Source organism: Staurois parvus, unplaced genomic scaffold (assembly GCF_062004578.1).
Source record: "Staurois parvus isolate SC_StPar_1 unplaced genomic scaffold, SC_StPar_1.0 ptg001328l, whole genome shotgun sequence".
Classification (NCBI taxonomy): Eukaryota; Metazoa; Chordata; class Amphibia; order Anura; family Ranidae; genus Staurois; species Staurois parvus.
In genome coordinates, this window is record NW_028319124.1 from 7,012,905 (window position 1) to 7,031,670 (window position 18,766).

The following is an 18,766-nucleotide window of genomic DNA, read 5'->3' on the forward strand; positions in this document are numbered from 1 at the left end:
TAGAGACAGCAGCGGGAGCCATGCTGCTGTCAATCACAGCCAGTGAGGAGTGAGCAGGGGCCCTTTCTGTTTGTCTTGTGGACATACAGAGCAGGGATTGGAAGCGAGCATGCACAAGTGTCCCCAGGGCAAGCAACTTGCTCTGGGGGCACTCAGCAGGGGAGCCCCAAGTGCTGGCGGGGGACCCGAGAAGAGGAGGATTGGGGCTGCTCTGTGCAAAACATGGTTATTTTAAAAAAAAAATTATTTAATCTTAAAAGCATATTCCACCTTTAGGACCACATTTCATGTTCCACTCATATTTAGTGTGTACCATGAAAAAAGGTCACATTCCACAGCCCCATCCTCAAACTGCCCTTACCTGAACTGCACGGTGCTTTTACCGGCAGCATCCTGTGGATACTTAAGTTTAGCAGACTGTGCATGGCTCCATCAGTACAGCTGCATCATCCAATTTCAGTGAGCTGTGAATGGAAGACTACAAGTACTATCTGCCACTGTGTTGGAAGGACCCAGACCAGGAGATTCAGCTGTGCACAGTAGCCAATCAGCTTCTAAGTTAAAGTGGAACTTCACTCGCTCTATCAACATTGACTGTTTTTAATCCTCATGCTGCTAGCATTAGTAAATATATAGGAAAGTATAGCATTATAGTCACTTGTTTTATACGTTTTTTTTTTTGTTATGTTTCTTCTTTTACTTCCAGATTTCTTGCCTAGGCAAATGTCATACATCCCAGGAGTCTTCTGGAGGGGAGGAGGGGTTTTCTCAGATAAGCACACCCTCCTGTCTACATGCCTGAGCTAAAGGCATATATATTCCAGGAAGTAAATGCTACATGGATCATCTGCCCTTACTCGTGATGGTCACGGCCAGAAATGCTAGGGGGTGTTTTTCAACGTGATTTCTCAGCAAAATATAGCATGGAGACATGGATAGGTGGGGGAGTTTGCTTTGAATATTAAAAATGAATAAATCGCATTTTTGCTTTGTGGTGCTCAGATGAAGTGCAGTCCCACTTTAAGCTTGTTCAGTTACGCTTTGACAATAAAACCTGGAAGCCAATTGGTTAGAAACCAGATTTTGCACCATGCAGTTTTAGTAAAAAAACAACCACCCCCCACTTTCCTGTTTATGGTTTAGTCCAGCCCCATACCCAAATGACCTGAGACTGGGGGGGGTAAAGCAAGAGCCTGTGCTCTGCACCCCGTGGTCCACTTATTACTGTTGCAATGCCCCTCAGGCTCCAAAGCAATAATGCATTAAATGAATAAATGCTAATTTTTTTATGTTATCAATGTGGATGTACTTGTGACAATTTTGTAAAAGGTGGACTATGCTTTTAAGCAGATTACATTCTCATGTATAGCTATAAAAAAAAAAAGGGCCCTGGCTTCTCTTTAACATGCACAGCTGTATTCCCCAAGAGTGCATGCTAATGAGATCGATCGGAGTGAGCAGACACTACTGGCATTAGCCTTATCTCTGGGGAAACCAATCAAACTGGCTGGTGCCTTGTCCCTCAGTTAGCAGAGGAAGGGGGTGGCTGCTGGTATCCATAGATAAAATAATCATTGCCCCAATCAGCCCAAAACTGGAAATGGCGACCTTCGGTACGTTTTACAGCATGTTCACCTATTCTGAAGAGTTTTCCAGCATGTTCACCTATTCTGAAGAGGTTTACAGCATGTTCACCTATTCTGAAGAGGTTTACAGCATGTTCACCTATTCTGAAGAGGTTTACAGCATGTTCACCTATTCTGAAGAGGTTTACAGCATGTTCACCTATTCTGAAGAGGTTTACAGCACGTTCACCTATTCTGAAGAGTTTTACAGCACGTTCACCTATTCTGAAGAGGTTTACAGCATGTTCACCTATTCTGAAGAGGTTTACAGCATGTTCACCTATTCTGAAGAGGTTTACAGCATGTTCACCTATTCTGAAGAGGTTTACAGCATGTTCACCTATTCTGAAGAGGTTTACAGCACGTTCACCTATTCTGAAGAGTTTTACAGCACGTTCACCTATTCTGAAGAGGTTTACAGCACGTTCACCTATTCTGAAGAGGTTTACAGCATGTTCACCTATTCTGAAGAGGTTTACAGCATGTTCACCTATTCTGAAGAGGTTTACAGCATGTTCACCTATTCTGAAGAGGTTTACAGCATGTTCACCTATTCTGAAGAGGTTTACAGCATGTTCACCTATTCTGATAGTTTTACAGCATGTTCACCTATTCTGAAGAGGTTTACAGCATGTTCACCTATTCTGATAGTTTTACAGCATGTTCACCTATTCTGATAGATTTACAGCATGCTCACCTATTCTGAAGAGTTTTCCAGCATGTTCACCTATTCTGAAGAGTTTTCCAGCATGTTCACCTATTCTGAAGAGTTTTCCAGCATGTTCACCTATTCTGAAGAGTTTTCCAGCATGTTCACCTATTCTGAAGAGTTTTCCAGCATGTTCACCTATTCTGAAGAGTTTTACAGCATGTTCACCTATTCTGAAGAGGTTTACAGCATGTTCACCTATTCTGAAGAGGTTTACAGCATGTTCACCTATTCTGATAGATTTACAGCATGTTCACCTATTCTGAAGAGGTTTACAGCATGTTCACCTATTCTGAAGAGGTTTACAGCATGTTCACCTATTCTGAAGAGGTTTACAGCATGTTCACCTATTCTGAAGAGTTTTACAGCATGTTCACCTATTCTGATAGTTTTACAGCATGTTCACCTATTCTGATAGTTTTACAGCATGTTCACCTATTCTGATAGTTTTACAGCATGTTCACCTATTCTGATAGATTTACAGCATGTTCACCTATTCTGAAGAGTTTTACAGCATGTTCACCTATTCTGAAGAGTTTTACAGCATGTTCACCTATTCTGAAGAGTTTTACAGCATGTTCACCTATTCTGATAGTTTTACAGCATGTTCACCTATTCTGATAGTTTTACAGCATGTTCACCTATTCTGATAGTTTTACAGCATGTTCACCTATTCTGAAGAGGTTTACAGCATGTTCACCTATTCTGAAGAGGTTTACAGCATGTTCACCTATTCTGATAGTTTTACAGCATGTTCACCTATTCTGATAGTTTTACAGCATGTTCACCTATTCTGATAGTTTTACAGCATGTTCACCTATTCTGATAGTTTTACAGCATGTTCACCTATTCTGATAGTTTTACAGCATGTTCACCTATTCTGATAGTTTTACAGGATGTTCACCTATTCTGAAGAGGTTTACAGCATGTTCACCTATTCTGAAGAGGTTTACAGCATGTTCACCTATTCTGAAGAGGTTTACAGCATGTTCACCTATTCTGATAGATTTACAGCATGTTCACCTATTCTGAAGAGGTTTACAGCATGTTCACCTATTCTGAAGAGGTTTACAGCATGTTCACCTATTCTGAAGAGGTTTACAGCATGTTCACCTATTCTGATAGTTTTACAGCATGTTCACCTATTCTGATAGTTTTACAGCATGTTCACCTATTCTGATAGTTTTACAGCATGTTCACCTATTCTGATAGTTTTACAGCATGTTCACCTATTCTGATAGATTTACAGCATGTTCACCTATTCTGAAGAGTTTTACAGCATGTTCACCTATTCTGAAGAGTTTTACAGCATGTTCACCTATTCTGAAGAGTTTTACAGCATGTTCACCTATTCTGATAGTTTTACAGCATGTTCACCTATTCTGATAGTTTTACAGCATGTTCACCTATTCTGATAGTTTTACAGCATGTTCACCTATTCTGAAGAGGTTTACAGCATGTTCACCTATTCTGAAGAGGTTTACAGCATGTTCACCTATTCTGATAGTTTTACAGCATGTTCACCTATTCTGATAGTTTTACAGCATGTTCACCTATTCTGATAGTTTTACAGCATGTTCACCTATTCTGATAGTTTTACAGCATGTTCACCTATTCTGATAGTTTTACAGCATGTTCACCTATTCTGATAGTTTTACAGCATGTTCACCTATTCTGATAGTTTTACAGCATGTTCACCTATTCTGATAGTTTTACAGCATGTTCACCTATTCTGAAGAGCCTACATCCATTGGTTATTCATTTAAAGAAAAATCAAAAGGCACAAAACAGGCACCTTGACATTGATCGAGATACTTGTGATCTGGAGAGAAAAGGAAGCTCAGAAGACATTTCTTACATCAACCTCTATAGGGTGAAACCAAAAATAATCAGGGACGAAAAATCCTACCCCACCAAATTAACTTCCCACTTTCTTGGCAGGGAATGTATGTTGCTATCAGAAAAGGTCTACTGACATATGAACTCTCCTAGTCTCTTCATAAATGATCAAATCAGGCAAACATACTCTATTGTCGGAAGGCACTTGAAACACTTCCAGTCTGAACCAATTTTGACATTACTCTCATACGTGTTAAAAATCAGCATTTTCTTGCAAGAAAATTACTTAGAACTCCCAAATATATTTTTTTCTGAAAGCAGGAATGATGAATAAAACATTGTACTAACCGCCTTTTATGTCGCACAATATTCATACAGACATTTATCAAACAACATTTTCAGGAAAGAACACACTTTAGTGAATTTTAGTACACACAAACAAAATATAATACGCATTTTTTTGTAAAATATAAACAGATAATTTTATGCTGAGTAAATAGATATCTAACATGTCATGGTTTAAAACTGCGCACGCCTGTGGAATGGTGACAAACTATGGTACTTTAAAATATCCATAGGCAATGCTTTTCAAAGCTTTTACAGGTTACCAGCTTAGAGTTACACAGGAGATCTGGTGCTAGAATTATAGCGTTCACTCTTACATTCATGGCAATACTGCACAATCACTGTTTATATATATGTGCAGAACCTATGTGCACATTCACATTTGCGCATAAGCATGGGGGGATGTGGGAGTCTTAACATTTCGCCATTTGATTTTTTTTTTTTACACCGCTCTTTAAATGTTTTTTTTTTTTTTGGATCAGCATGGGCAGCAACAGGTACTCTTTCCCGAGAGATCTGGGGTCTATTAGACCCCTGAATCTCTCCTCTGCCCTCAAAACATCTGATCAAAACTGAGATCAGGAATGGCGGCAGGGTGGAGGGAAGGGGCCCCTTCCACACCATGTAAACATTGGGCAGCTGTAGAGCCACTTGGATCACTTTTACAGAAAAAGTATCACTGGCACTAAAAAAAAAGTGCAACTACAGCCATGATGCTGGTATGAACACTCGTTTGGCTATGTCCTACAGATAAAGCCACGTTCTAAGTAGACAGAAAAAAACAAATGAATTTAGCCCTGTGATCATTATCACATAATTTAATGCAGGGCTTAAAATTTCAAGTCCTCAGCTACTAGCCAGGCCTTAAGAGTTACTAGCCACCAACAAACACACACAAACAGAGACACCTGTACACACACACACAGACATGTACACACACACACAGAAACATTTACACATACGCACATAGACACATGTACACACACACACGTTTACACACACAGGCACGTACAGACATGCATACACACAGATACATGTAAATAAACAGAAATACACACGCAGACACATGTACATACATACACAGACAAAAGTACGTACACACACACACACAAACACACACACACACACACACTGTCAAGTGCTCTCTCCTCTCCCGTGAAGCCACCACTGGCCGACACAGAGGATCATGTGACCAGAGTGAGCTGAAATTAGGCACTCACACACACACACCTATAAAAAGTTGCAGTACTTCGTTGTTCACTCACAGAGCCGGGTACTGCACTCTAAGGGGAGACAGAGAGCACAGCACACACATGTACAGATACACACAGACACGTACATGCATACACAGACACGCTGTTAAGTGCTCTCTCCTCTCCCGCGAAGCCACCACTGGCCGACACAGAGGATCATGTGACCAGAGTGAGCTAAAATTAGGCACTCACACACACCTATAAAAAGTTGCAGTACTTCGTTGTTCACTCACAGAGCCGGGTACTGCACTCTAGGGGGAGGCAGAGAGCACAGCACACACTCCTTCCTTTGCTTTCACTGCGCTCAGCTATGGAGCAGTCTGATGGCTCCCAGTGCCAATGACAGATCCGGCCTGAGCTCCGACCTTGCTCAGCAAGATGGCCCTGGGGGACACACTGGCCCCCACCATAATTTCCACTCACCATTGGTGAGCGGAAATTTCAAGGCCTGATTTAATGTATTCTTTTAATGTAACTAATGTAAAGCTGGTCATACACAAATGTACTAAAAGGAACAAAATCAAACAGATTCCTCCATCCTCACTACACAGCGCAGATGGATGATTTCCCCCTGCAGCTACTGTATGACCCCGCTAGCTGTCAAACTACCCAAATAGCGGCTGCATCTGATTGGATGTAGGCATTGCTTGGCCATCAATTTTCCACCCAGCTTCTTTGAGTAGAGGGACAGCCCACTTTTGCCCTTTCACTAACCAGTTAGCAAGCTAGGGGTGGAGAAATCGGTTAGCCACCAGGTTATGCTGTTTGGTGGGGCTGTGTAAATCTCAGAAATGGACAAAAATATAAATCATTTTACAGATAAAATAACTTTGTATGTAGTTGTTTGGGAGAAGATGAGAGGTGGAGGAGCTGGGCCAGCACAAAGAGTAGACGCTCCCAGAAGAAGAGAGGGCTTTGAGGTGCAAGGAGTAAGGGGACCAGGGGCGGACTGACCATTCGAGCACTCGGGCACTGCCCGAGGGCCCAGGGTCAGTAGGGGGCCCCATGAGATGCTCCTGGTACCTTTCATTGGCTTTTTCATAGGCTTTTTTGGGTGTGGGCAAGGACACAGGGGCCCCATGGTCCCCCATTGCCTGGGGGCCCCATGAGTTGTCAGTCCGCCCCTGAAGGGGACTGTGCTACGGAATGGACTAGTCATTTTTTTATAGCAAGTTCAAAGACGCAATACAAGTGAACACAAAAATGGTAGAATTTATTATAATTTATGGAAAAGGAAAACGCTGTAAGTAAATGTTTAAAATACTTGATTCTTCTGTGCCTTCACCTTCAAGGTTTTCAACTTGGCAACTTTGTCTCTTTAACCCCTATTGGATGACGTTAACACTGTCAATCTACTCCCGCCCTTCAGGTAGGGGTTGCTTGATACTGCTGGAAAAGGTCTACAGACGTTTGAACTCCTCTGATTTCTCTGTAAAAGGCCAGAACGGGCAAGCACTCTCCGATGGCTCTGGGCACCGCAAGACATTTGCTTTTAGAATTGCGATATTCCTTAAGTGTGTTAATACCCCGGAGATATTTGAATGTTTCCATTTTAATCACCATTGCGCTTATCTGCAAACACCCTTTCAATATCAGTGGAGGTGAGAACATCCTACACAATGCCGCTCTGCTGGAGTTACTAAGCTCTCATTACTGAAGCCTAATTTGCATTCTCAACTCCCAAAACATTTTTCCTCCCGTCTGCCTCCCAGTGCTCCACATGAATCAAACCTGCCCAGTGACAAGTAGATAGAATGCTGCTATCTAGGTCACATTCCCTCTGGGGAGAAGCCAGCTCCTTGCTATGCCTCAACACCTTGACAGGTGCTCCTCAGTGATCTAATCTTTCCCTGCCAAGTGGTCAGGCCGACTACGACTTTCCCCAAAGCTCTTTGAACAGACTACCTTTTATTCTTCCCAGGTCTGCAGGATCCGACACGACTAATGCGCTTTTCCAAGGGCACCCTAATGCTGCCCTGCAGCTTTCAGCTACTCTACTTACAGCATTAGCATTCTGCAAACACGGCTCTCAAACTGCACCCTAATCCCAGCCTACTGTGCTGAGCTACCCTAGTAGAATCCCACACATATCCCTGCCAGTGCTCTGTGATGGGTCCATACGTGGGGGAGGTGGTGCACAGCAGCAGCTTTGACAGTTAAAGGAACAGGAAAAATGCATTTCGCTGAACTGAAGACATCTGGGAGACAGGAGTCGATATCAAGAGTGATATCAACCTCTACACATCGAACACAATACAGAACAAGGATGGTATATTGGACAAGCTTCATTAAAGCAAACCTGTCACCAGGAAATACCTAGCAAAATATGTTCCTTGAAGCACTGCAGTTCCTTCATGTGCATTAAAATATAACATAATAATAATATTATATCTTAAGGCCCATTAAAGGAGATCTCTGGTTACAGCATACGCTCACTTTACATCAGCATTGTACTAATTGTACATTTAATTAGTGATGCACAGATATATCGGCAGCTGAAAATTATCGACTGTCAGTGTTTTCAGGTAGTCTTTGTCACACTCATGCCCACAGAGAAGAGGCACAGTTCTCCATTTTGCTCCAAATTTCTGCATTGTAGTATTGTGCATATAAAAGCCAGGAACAGGCTCTCCCTGTAGTAAGAAGGCTTCATGTATCTCCTCATTCCCCCTCCCTCAGGAATGCCACCAGCGTATGATGCTGAGCCCCTGCCTAACAATTCTTTGCCAAATAAGGCTTGGCTTGACCATTGTGGGACAAGATTTTGAGTAGGAAAAAAAGAAGTGTTTTTTTGTGTTCAGACAGAGAAGTGAGGACCGTCCTAGATATAACAACATCTACCGGACAGAAAGCAAAGGAGAATCTCGCGGCAACAACTAAACCCAGTGCGAGACCAGGAATCCCTTTTTTAGCTCCTCAGACTTGATACTGCTTAACCCCAGGCATTTATTTGGCAAGTACTTATTTACCTAAACTTCTTTCTGTTATCTGTTTGCTGTGCTCTGCGCATATATATATATATATATATATATATATGTTACATCTTCTTTCTGTAAATATTTTTACTGCACCCTTTTGACCTTCTGGTAATAAATCTTACTTTCTGAAAGTGTTGAACTGTTTCTATAGCTCTTGAATGTAACTTACGAGTCCCTGCCGCTGAAGAACGCTCTGTATAACCGGTCCGTAGAGATAGCGGGATACTGACGGTTAACCAATCATCCTCGTGTATTGCTGAGTTTCCTCTTTCTCTGTATAAAAAGGAGGTGGTGGCAGTGTGAAGGGTTAATTGCATAATTAACCTGACCCAGTAACAATCGCATTCAGGCTGCCGGTACGTCGATCATGGTCCAATTAGCTGTAACATCGGTGTGCAGGGTGCAGCTGCGTGTGGCATTGTTATGCACGTGACAGCGTGGTTTTATATTGGCTAGTCCTTCAGTCACGAGTTTGGTGAGAAGGTCTGGGGTCTGACGCCACGCCTGTCACACTCTTTACTGAGAGATCTGGGGTCTATTAGACCCCTGAATCTCTCCTCTGCCCTCAAAACATCTGATCAACCTGAGATCAGGAATGGCGGCAGGGGGAGGGAAGGGGTCCCTTCCACACCATGTACAAACTGGGCAGCTGTAGAGCCACTTGGATCACTTTTACAGAAAAAGCATCACTGGCACTAAAAAAAAAGTGCAATTACAGACATGATGCTGGTATGAACACTCATTTGGCTATGTCCTAGGGATGGGAAATGGTTAAAGCCAAGTTCTAAGAAGACATAAAAAACAAATGAATGTAGCCCTGTGTTCATTATCACATAATTGAATGTATTCTTTTAATGTGACTAATGTAACGCTGGTCATACACATACAAATGTGCTAAAAAGGAAAAAAAAAAAATCAGCCTCTATCCATGGTAGACAGAGCAGATGGATGATTTCCCCCTGCAGCTACTGTATGACCCGGACAGCTGTCAAACTACCCAAATAGAGGCTGCATCTGATTGGATGCAGGCATTGCTTGGCCATCAATTTTCCCCCCAGCTTCTTTGAGTAAAGGGACAGCCCACTTTTGCCCTTTCACTAACCAGTTAGCAAGCTAGGGGTGGAGAAATCTGTTAGCCACCAGGTTATGCTGTTTGGTGGGGCTGTGTAAATCTCAGAACTGGATAGACAAAAATACAAATCATTTCACTGATAAGATAGCAGTGTTTTCCCGATTCAAAAAAAACATTGATGTTTTTTTTTTTTAAGGACAACACGTTACACCCAAATTCGGGTGTAACGTAATGAAAAGGACCAGCTCCCGCTCCTCCCCACTCCCCTGCTTTGACAGCTAGTGGGGAATTTTCTCCTCCTGCTAGCTGTCAAAATTTTTTTTAAACCACAGCTGTGAAGCCAGTGCTCCACCCACCCGGCTGTGTCACTCATTCACAGTTTTCTGTGAATGAGTAAACTACAAGTACCGACATCCTTAGCAGCTAACAGCTTGTAGTTATCAATTAACTACCATGGTGCTGTGATAGTTCATTGATTCTTCCTGTCAAAGTGTATTGGCTTGCTCGTACGGGATGTACAGGAAAACAGATATACTGACAGGCCTGCAGGAGACCAATGCTTTCCAGACTCCTGCAACAAAAAATAATAAATGCACTTTTTTTTACCTGCAAAAAAAAAAAAAAAAAAAGTGCATTTATTATTTCTTGTTAAAAGGTGAACTTATCCTTTCAATTATTGTGATATATATCCACCCACCCACCCACACACTCACCTGCCACTTTATTAGGTGCACTTATTCAATTGCTTGGTAACACAAATTGCTAATCAGCCAATTAGATGGCAGCAGCTCAAAGAATTTAGGCATCTAGACGTGGTGAAGACGACTTGCTGAAGTTGAAACCGAGCATCAGAATGGGGAAGAAAGGGGATTTAAATGTCTTTGATTGTGACATGGTTGTTGGTGCCAGGCAGTCTGGTCAGGGCATTTCAAAAACTGCTGATCTACTGGGATTTTTCATACACAACCACCTCTAGGGTTTACAGAGAATGGTCCGAAAAAGAATAAATATCCAGGGAGTGGCAGCTGTGTGAACAAAAATGCCTTGCTGATGTCAGAGGAGAATGGGCAGATTGGTTGCTGCAAAATTCAGATGGTAGGGTCAGAATTTTGTGTAAACAACATGAATGGATCCATCCTGCCTAGTATCAAAGGTTCAGGCTGGTGGTGTAACGGTGTGGGAGACATTTTCTTGGCACTATCAAAGTGTACCTAATAAAGTGTGCGCATGTATACAGTATATTATATATAGGGCTTAAAATTTCAAGTCCTGAGCTACTAGCCAGGCCTTAAGAGTTACTAGCCACCAACAAACACACACAGACACCTGTACACACACAGACATGTACACACACAGACACATGTACGTACATACACACAAACACACAAGTACATGCACTCACAGACACATGTACACACACACAAACGTACATACACACAGATACATGTACATGCATACACCGACACCCACGTACACACACACGCTGTTAAGTGCTCTCCCCTGAAGCCACCACTGGCTGACAGAGGATCATGTGACCAGAGTGAGCTGAAATTAGGCACACGCACGAACGCACACACAGCCCTATAAAAAGTTGCAGTACTTCATTGTTCACTCACAGAGCCAAGTACTGCACTCTAGGGGGAGGCAGAGAGCACAGCACACACCCCTTTCTTTGCTTTCACTGCGCTCAGCTATTGAGCAGTCTGACGGCTCCCAGTGCCAACGACAGATCCAGCCTGAGCTCTGAGCCTGCTCAGCAAGAGCGCCCTGGGGGACACACTCGCCCTCACCATAAATTTCCACTGGCCATTGGCGAGCAGGCGAGTGGAAATTTCAAGGCCTGATAGAGAGAGATAATATATATACATACATATACATATATATACACATATACACAAAAAAAACCTGTCCATTTCGGGTTCAATTTTCGGCCAATACATCCTGAATGCTCAATTTCGGCCCAGAATTTTCATTTGGATGCACCATTACAAATAACAGACACATTTAACAAGCTTACTTGGAAAAAAAAATCTCCTTTCATGTTGTGAGTTCTGCCTGTCTGCTGGCCATCTCTTTCTAAAACTTCCTGGATTCCCTGCATGCTTTGCAGCTTCTCCTCTTCTGCTTACTTTCAGTGTATAAGGACTACATATCCCATGGTACCATACTGAATGCAATCATTGGTTTTGTACTGACTCCGCCTCCTGATTACTGGCTGTATTTTCTGCTGTAGCAACCAATGTATTACATTGTGCAGAACTGGAATAAAATATGTTGCAAGCACAGATGTAAATAACAAATGTTATTGTAACAGTGAAAATCACAGGTGGCACAATGACATTGTGGTTAGCATATATGCCTTGCACTCGCTGGGGTCCTTAGCTTTAATTTCAGCCCGGACATTATCTACATGGAGTTTGCATGGGTTTCCTATGTGAACTTTAGTTTCCTCCCACATTCCAAAAACAGGCTGGTAGGTCAACTGCCTCCTCTACAACATGGCTATGCATGCGTGTTATTAAATGCTACATGCTGATCCCAAGCCAAATGAGAAGGTTGGAGAAAGACCCAGTGACCTACCTTGTAAAAAAATTGCCAAGAATATTTTATGATGCCCAGAGAGCTGGCCCATAGAATCACCAAAAATCAGATATACATTCCTACCAAGGGCAAATCATAAAGAGATGCAATGTTTTTGGACTGCACAGGGCTCTTCATCAAGGCATTTGCGGTCAAACATGGCTTGATGAAGGAGCCAGTGTGGCATCGAAATTTACATCTTTTTGATTTGTGAAAGTTGACGTGGCAACATATTCTATTAGGAGTTCATATCATTCTATCCTGCTCTCACTTTGGTTGCCGCCTTTTTGCTTCTGATTTCAAATTTCAGCTGCCAAGCAGATAACACGACAGCAATTATCTGCTCTATATAAAATTACCGATTTTTGGTCATTTTTTTTTCTTCTTTTTTGACCTGTGAACATCCTGAAACATGACAGGAATGGGTTGATCGTTGATTGGCACTATGCATTTATAATATCAATAGGTGATTGTCAGGGACTTTAAAGAATCCTTCATTCTCTGCAGTAGACAGGAGAGGTGACTGGTAATTAGCCTCTGGGGGCTGCTTTCCCCTGGGCAACACGAAGATGCCGAGAAACACTCTCATAAAACAGATTACACGTGAGACAGAAGCAGGTCATGGTACAACGCTCGCTCTGCTCATACAGCAAAGTATGTCTGCAAACACACCTGTGCTACAGGAATAAATATTTCATATCTGTGTCATCCATCCTGTACCACAGGAAAAGCCATAAAATAGTCTCAGAGGGCTCGCTCCCACCAAGTTTACCCACTAATGTATGTGTTAGCACAACGCCTGGCAAAGAATGTTACACATGTTGGTGGCGTGTGGAGTTATTCATTCTGAATGGCACACGAAGGCACCTGCCCACAGATGTGCATTACAGTGCAAGAATGCATTGCGCTTGCAAAAAAACAGTATGTACCATTTTCAACAGCAAACCACAAGTTAAATGCATTACGTTGCAATGAATGTCCATTGCAAAGTGCATTAGGGCACCATTCAGAATGAATGACACCGCACTGCATCACAATTAACATTCATTGGTGTGAATAGGCATTGTGCTGGACAACAAAAGATATGGCAAGACATCATACTACAGCTGGCGTCTAAAAGGGAATGTAGAGTTTTTTTGTTTTGCTTTTTTTTTTTTTTTACATATACTGTACAGTATATTCTCTGTTATATATTAAGTGATACATATTTAAAAAGAACATAAGAAAATTCCACTCTCCAGCCAGCAGGTGTCACTGTAGGTTCCTGTTCAGGTTTTCAATGTGTCCTTTACCTGCTTTGCTGAATAATTCCTATTTGCAGAGCTCAATAGCTCAAGTTTAAATTTCAAATGCAACTTAATAGGTCAGAAGAATTGACTTATCCTCCTCCCTCACGCTCTGTTCATGTTAAACATTATGGAGTTTCAGTCGAGGAGAAAGTCCAAAATTAAACAGCTTCTCCTTTGCCATCTTAGTAGTTCTAGCTGGAGGTCAGGCAGCGACATATGTTGCCTATAGACATCAGATGGCAGACAATCATGCATATATACTGTGTGCACAATTAGGCAAGTGAGTTGTTTGACCAAATCATCATTTTTATGCACATTGTCAAACTCCAAGCTGTATAAACTTGAATGCTTATTGGCTTTAAGCATATCAGGTGATGTGTATTTGTGTAATGAGGGAGGGTGTGGCCTAAGGAGATCAACACCTGATAAGGTGTGCATAATTATTAGGCAGCTTCTTTTCCTCAGGCAAAATGTGCCAAAAAACAGATTTAACTGACTCTGAAAAGTCAAAAACTGTAAACAGTCTTTCTGAGGGATGCTGCACTCTTGAAATTGCTAAGATATTGGGGCGTGATCACAGTACCATCAGACAATTTGTTGTAACTAGTCAACAGGTTCGCAAGAAGTGTTGAGAGAAAAAGCTGCAAATTAATTGCCAAAGATTTGAGAAGAATCAAACTTTGACACTTACTGTAATAATTACAGCCCATACCAGAACCCCACCTCCACCTTGCTGGCGTCTGAGTAGAAGGGGAGCTCTGTGCCCATTACAGATCCAGCCACGGGCCCATCTATCTGGTCCGTCAAGAGTCACTCTCATCTCATCAGTCCATAAAACCTTCGAAAAATCTGTCTTCAGATATTTCTTGGCTGTCTTGATGTTTCCCTTACTTTGGCCATGTCTCTGAGCACTGAACACCTCGTACTTCTGGGCACTCCAGGTAGGTTGCAGTTCTGGAATATGACAGCACTGGAGGATAATGGGTTCCTGGTAGCTTCAAGTTTGGTTCTTCTCAAGTCTTTGGCAATTTGCATATTTTTTTTCTCAACACATTTCATGCAACCCTGTTGACTATTTGCAGCAAAACATTTGATGGTTCTGTGATCACGCCCCACAATCTTAGCAATTTTAAGAGTGCTGCATCCCTCTGAAAGACTTTTATCACTTTTGACTTTTCAGAGTCAGTTAAATCTTTTTTGGCCCATTTTTGCCTGAGGAAAAGAAGTTGCCTAACCATTATGCACACCTTGATATAGGGTGTTGATTGCCTTAGGCCACAACCTCCATCATTACACAAATACGCATCACCTGATATGCTCAAATCCAATAACCATTTGAGTTTATACAGCTTGGAGTTGGACAATATGCATAAAAATGAGGATTTGGTCAAAATACCTAATTGCCTAATAATTCTGCACACAGTGTATGATCTAAATATTGGAAAACATGATCTTGCCAAAGTGATGCAAAAAAAGGTCATTAACTTGTAAACTCAACTGAGTTTTTAAGTATCTCCCATAAAGCGGAGTGGAGGGTGAGAGTGACTCCACTTCACTTAATCAGAAAGTACCTTGTCAGATCGTTCGGCAGTATTAGTTTGTTAAAAATTCTACAAATGAAAATGTAAAATACAAAAAGCAGGTTGTTCAGTAACATGCCATGAGAAATAAAATCTGTTGTCAAACTCTAGTTTGCTAAGTGGCAACCTGGTGGCAAGTTAACAAAGAAGAGGAATGCAAAAGAATTCAGCCTTGTAAGCGAATAAATGGGCACTTCAGTCACATGAATTATCTTAGGATGACCATGGTTTCAGTGGGTGCCCTGTATAAAGATAGACTAGGTTTATCAAGTATGTCTGTGCTCAAGCCATAAGGGCTGGTCTCCACTGGCAATACATGTTCAACACTCGCAGATGTGCCTCGCTTTCTTTAAACGCTTGCAAGCAGTTTTTGAACATAAATGAGCACCGTTGGGTTTTGAAGCTGGAAGGTTGCCCATGTTGCCTCTCAAACACTGCACTTTGAGTTTTTTAGTAACTGCAAAGCTGCAGCTTCTGTGGGTAATTGTACCAGTCAATTGCACTGGCACACTTGTACAATGTGGGGTTTGGAAAACACCCAAAGTCCTAACTCTTTGATATTATATTTTGAATAAAGTATAGAAAAAAAAAAAGTTAGATCCTCTGCTGCTAAGATCTCCCCAACTTCCTGGCCTTTTGACACCCAAGAGATTGCGGTGAACTACACTAGGGATCAGGTGACAGTCAGCAGCTCCTAGAGGATTTGCTATAGGAAGAGATATAAAATGCTCTCCAGGGATCGGAAAATGGGATGTTCAGCTCTCAACAATATCAAGGATTAAAATGCATTCCTGCCCTGAGTGCATTCATAGACGTTTTCGAGCTTGAAGCTGTTGGAAGGACAATGACGTCACCTGTGTCTTCTGAAGTATCAAAGGGCAGGGCATTTTTTCCTAGAAATTGGTTATTTTCCAAATGGCTTTTAGAGACCGTTCACACTAGGTTTGGTGGGACGGTGCTTGGTTGTTAGTCCAGCCTAATATTCCCCGCAAGTCAAGGCAAAAATGCCTCGTCTTCCAACAAGCCAATTCACACGATGAAGTTGCAGTGGTGAATACCGAAATGTATGGCATGCAGCACTGTTTTCAGCACAGCACACCTTAATTCACCATACGGCCCATAGAACTTAAATCTTGGCGCATCGGAACTGCTGACACCCTATCACACAGCAGCGGCTGTGTTCGACTGCAGCTGCTGATAAAGCCATTGTGTTTGGGGGGGGGGGGGGGGGGTCAGGGACTTGCAGAAATGCGGCCCATCCGTTTGAAATGAAAGATCCACTTTAAAAATAAAGACATACCCTAACAAACAAGTTCCAGGATGAACAGTCTTCAATTAACCTCTCTCTTTCGGTTTCACACTTTACTGTGAAAACTATCCCCTAGTCATCACTTTGCAAGATTCATGTAAAGTAATATTTGCCAGACAGATTAACAATACAGGCCATTGTGCGCACTCTCACAATTTATATGTCTGCCTGGTATGAGCATATGGGAAGCAAGAAAATAGGTTGTTAACCCCTTAATAGTTGTAACTAGTATTAAAAAAAAAAAGAAAAAGAAAAAAAAGAAAAAAGGCTTTGCAAACTATTAGGGTTTGTTCATATCGCACTACATGCTAAAATGCTCCTTTTGTGCACATGGGCAACTGTCAATTCAAGGGAAGTAGGCTGCAGTGTCTTCATTAATGTCTCTGCATAGCAGCATGTGCCTTACAGTGCATCACAGTAAAATGCTACATGGTTGCACTTTACTGCAGCTTCTTGTACTGCGCCTCCTGTCTATGCTGAAGTATGAGCAGGCCACACAGAAAATGTGCCCAAACAGTGACCTGCATTGATCCAGTGCAGAAAAACACAGAGCACCACGCGAAGGGTCTGATTTACTAAAACTGGAGCACTCAGAATCTGGTGCAGCTGTGCATGGGAGCCAACTAGCTTCTAACTTCATCTTGTTCAATTAGGCATATGGATGCAGGGAGCGAGCACACACCAGTGCCCTCATAGCAAGCTGCTTGCTATGGGGGCACTGCTCAGGAGGGAGGAGCCAGAAGTGCTGGCCGAGAACAGGAGGATCACAGCTGCACTGTGTAAAACCATTGCACACAGCAGGTACATAACATGTTTGTTATCTAAAAAAATAAAAAACAAACCTTTAGTACCTAACACACCTTTAAGTCTGTAAAATATATGCCATCACAAAACTAGTAACCACAAATGTAAAAATGTGAAAGCCACATCAAAATTAATCTTGTAAATAGTTCAATTAACATACACCAATATTCATGAAGTATTTTTTTTTCTGCACTCGGCAAGTCCTTGTTTTACTCCATGTCCAATTAGCCTGAAGTGTGTGAAGGAATTCGCCAGCCTTCGTCTGATTTTATTACATATTATAACCTCGCCTCCTGAGGCATGGCCGAACTCTGTATACTGATAGAATGTCACCCTCAATCTTCCTTCTTTCCTTAGACATGAAATGGTCAGATCAGCAGTTGGGAAAAATCTGCAGGAACTACAGTGTTGCTCACTCTTCCTCCTCTCATTTCAGCTGGGAGTGCAGCAACAGCCGCTGCAACAAACAGCACCACTCAGTGGACGGCTACTTCTGTCCAGGAAACAACTGCCACAAGCTACAAGCAAACAACATTCTAAACCATCAGTGGTGTGCAAGATTATGGATCATTCGGATGAGCATAACTATTTCACAATGTAAAACGCTTCATTTGTAGCTGTAAAGTTTACATGCATCCAGCAGTACGCACTATTAGCTGCCACCAGCAATCATATAAACAACAATGTGTAGTCAGCACCGACTACACATTTGACTATACAATACTGTTAGACCCCTGCCACCTAACCTTCTTGGTTGCTAGGAAGCAGGCAGCCCCTGCCGCTTACAGTCCTTGGTTGCTAGGAAGCAGGCAGCCCCTGCCGCTTACAGTCCTTGGTTGATAGAACGCAGGCAGCTCCCGCCGCTTACAGTCCTTGCTTGATAGAACGCAGGCAGCTCCCGCCGCTTACAGTCCTTGGTTGATAGGATGCAGGCAGCTCCTGCCGCTTACAGTCCTTGGTTGATAGAACGCAGGCAGCTCCCGCTGCTTACAGTCCTTGCTTGATAGAACGCAGGCAGCTCCCGCTGCTTACAGTCCTTGCTTGATAGAACGCAGGCAGCTCCCACCGCTTACACTCCTTGCTAGATAGAATGCAGGCAGCTCCCGCCGCTTACAGTCCTTGGTTGATAGAACGCAGGCAGCTCCCGCCGCTTACAGTCCTTGGTTGATAGGATGCAGGCAGCTCCTGCCTCTTACAGGCTTTGGTTGATAGGACACAGGCAGCTCCCGCCGCTTACAGTCCTTTGTTGATAGGACATAGGCAGCTCCCGCCGCTTATAGTCCTTGGTTGATAGGACGCAGGCAGCTCCTGCCACTTACACTCCTTGGTTACTAGGAAGCAGGCAGCTCCTGACACTTACAGTCCTTGGTTGATAGGATGCAG

The 18,766-nt window shown here is 42.6% G+C and overlaps 1 protein-coding gene across 1 annotated transcript in view; it reads right to left on the reverse strand.

Moving 5' to 3' along the window:
• NDST1 (N-deacetylase and N-sulfotransferase 1) overlaps window positions 1-18,766 on the reverse strand; it is a 184,907-nt gene that overhangs the window by 97,969 nt on the left and 68,172 nt on the right. The gene's annotated exons all lie outside the window — the stretch shown is intronic.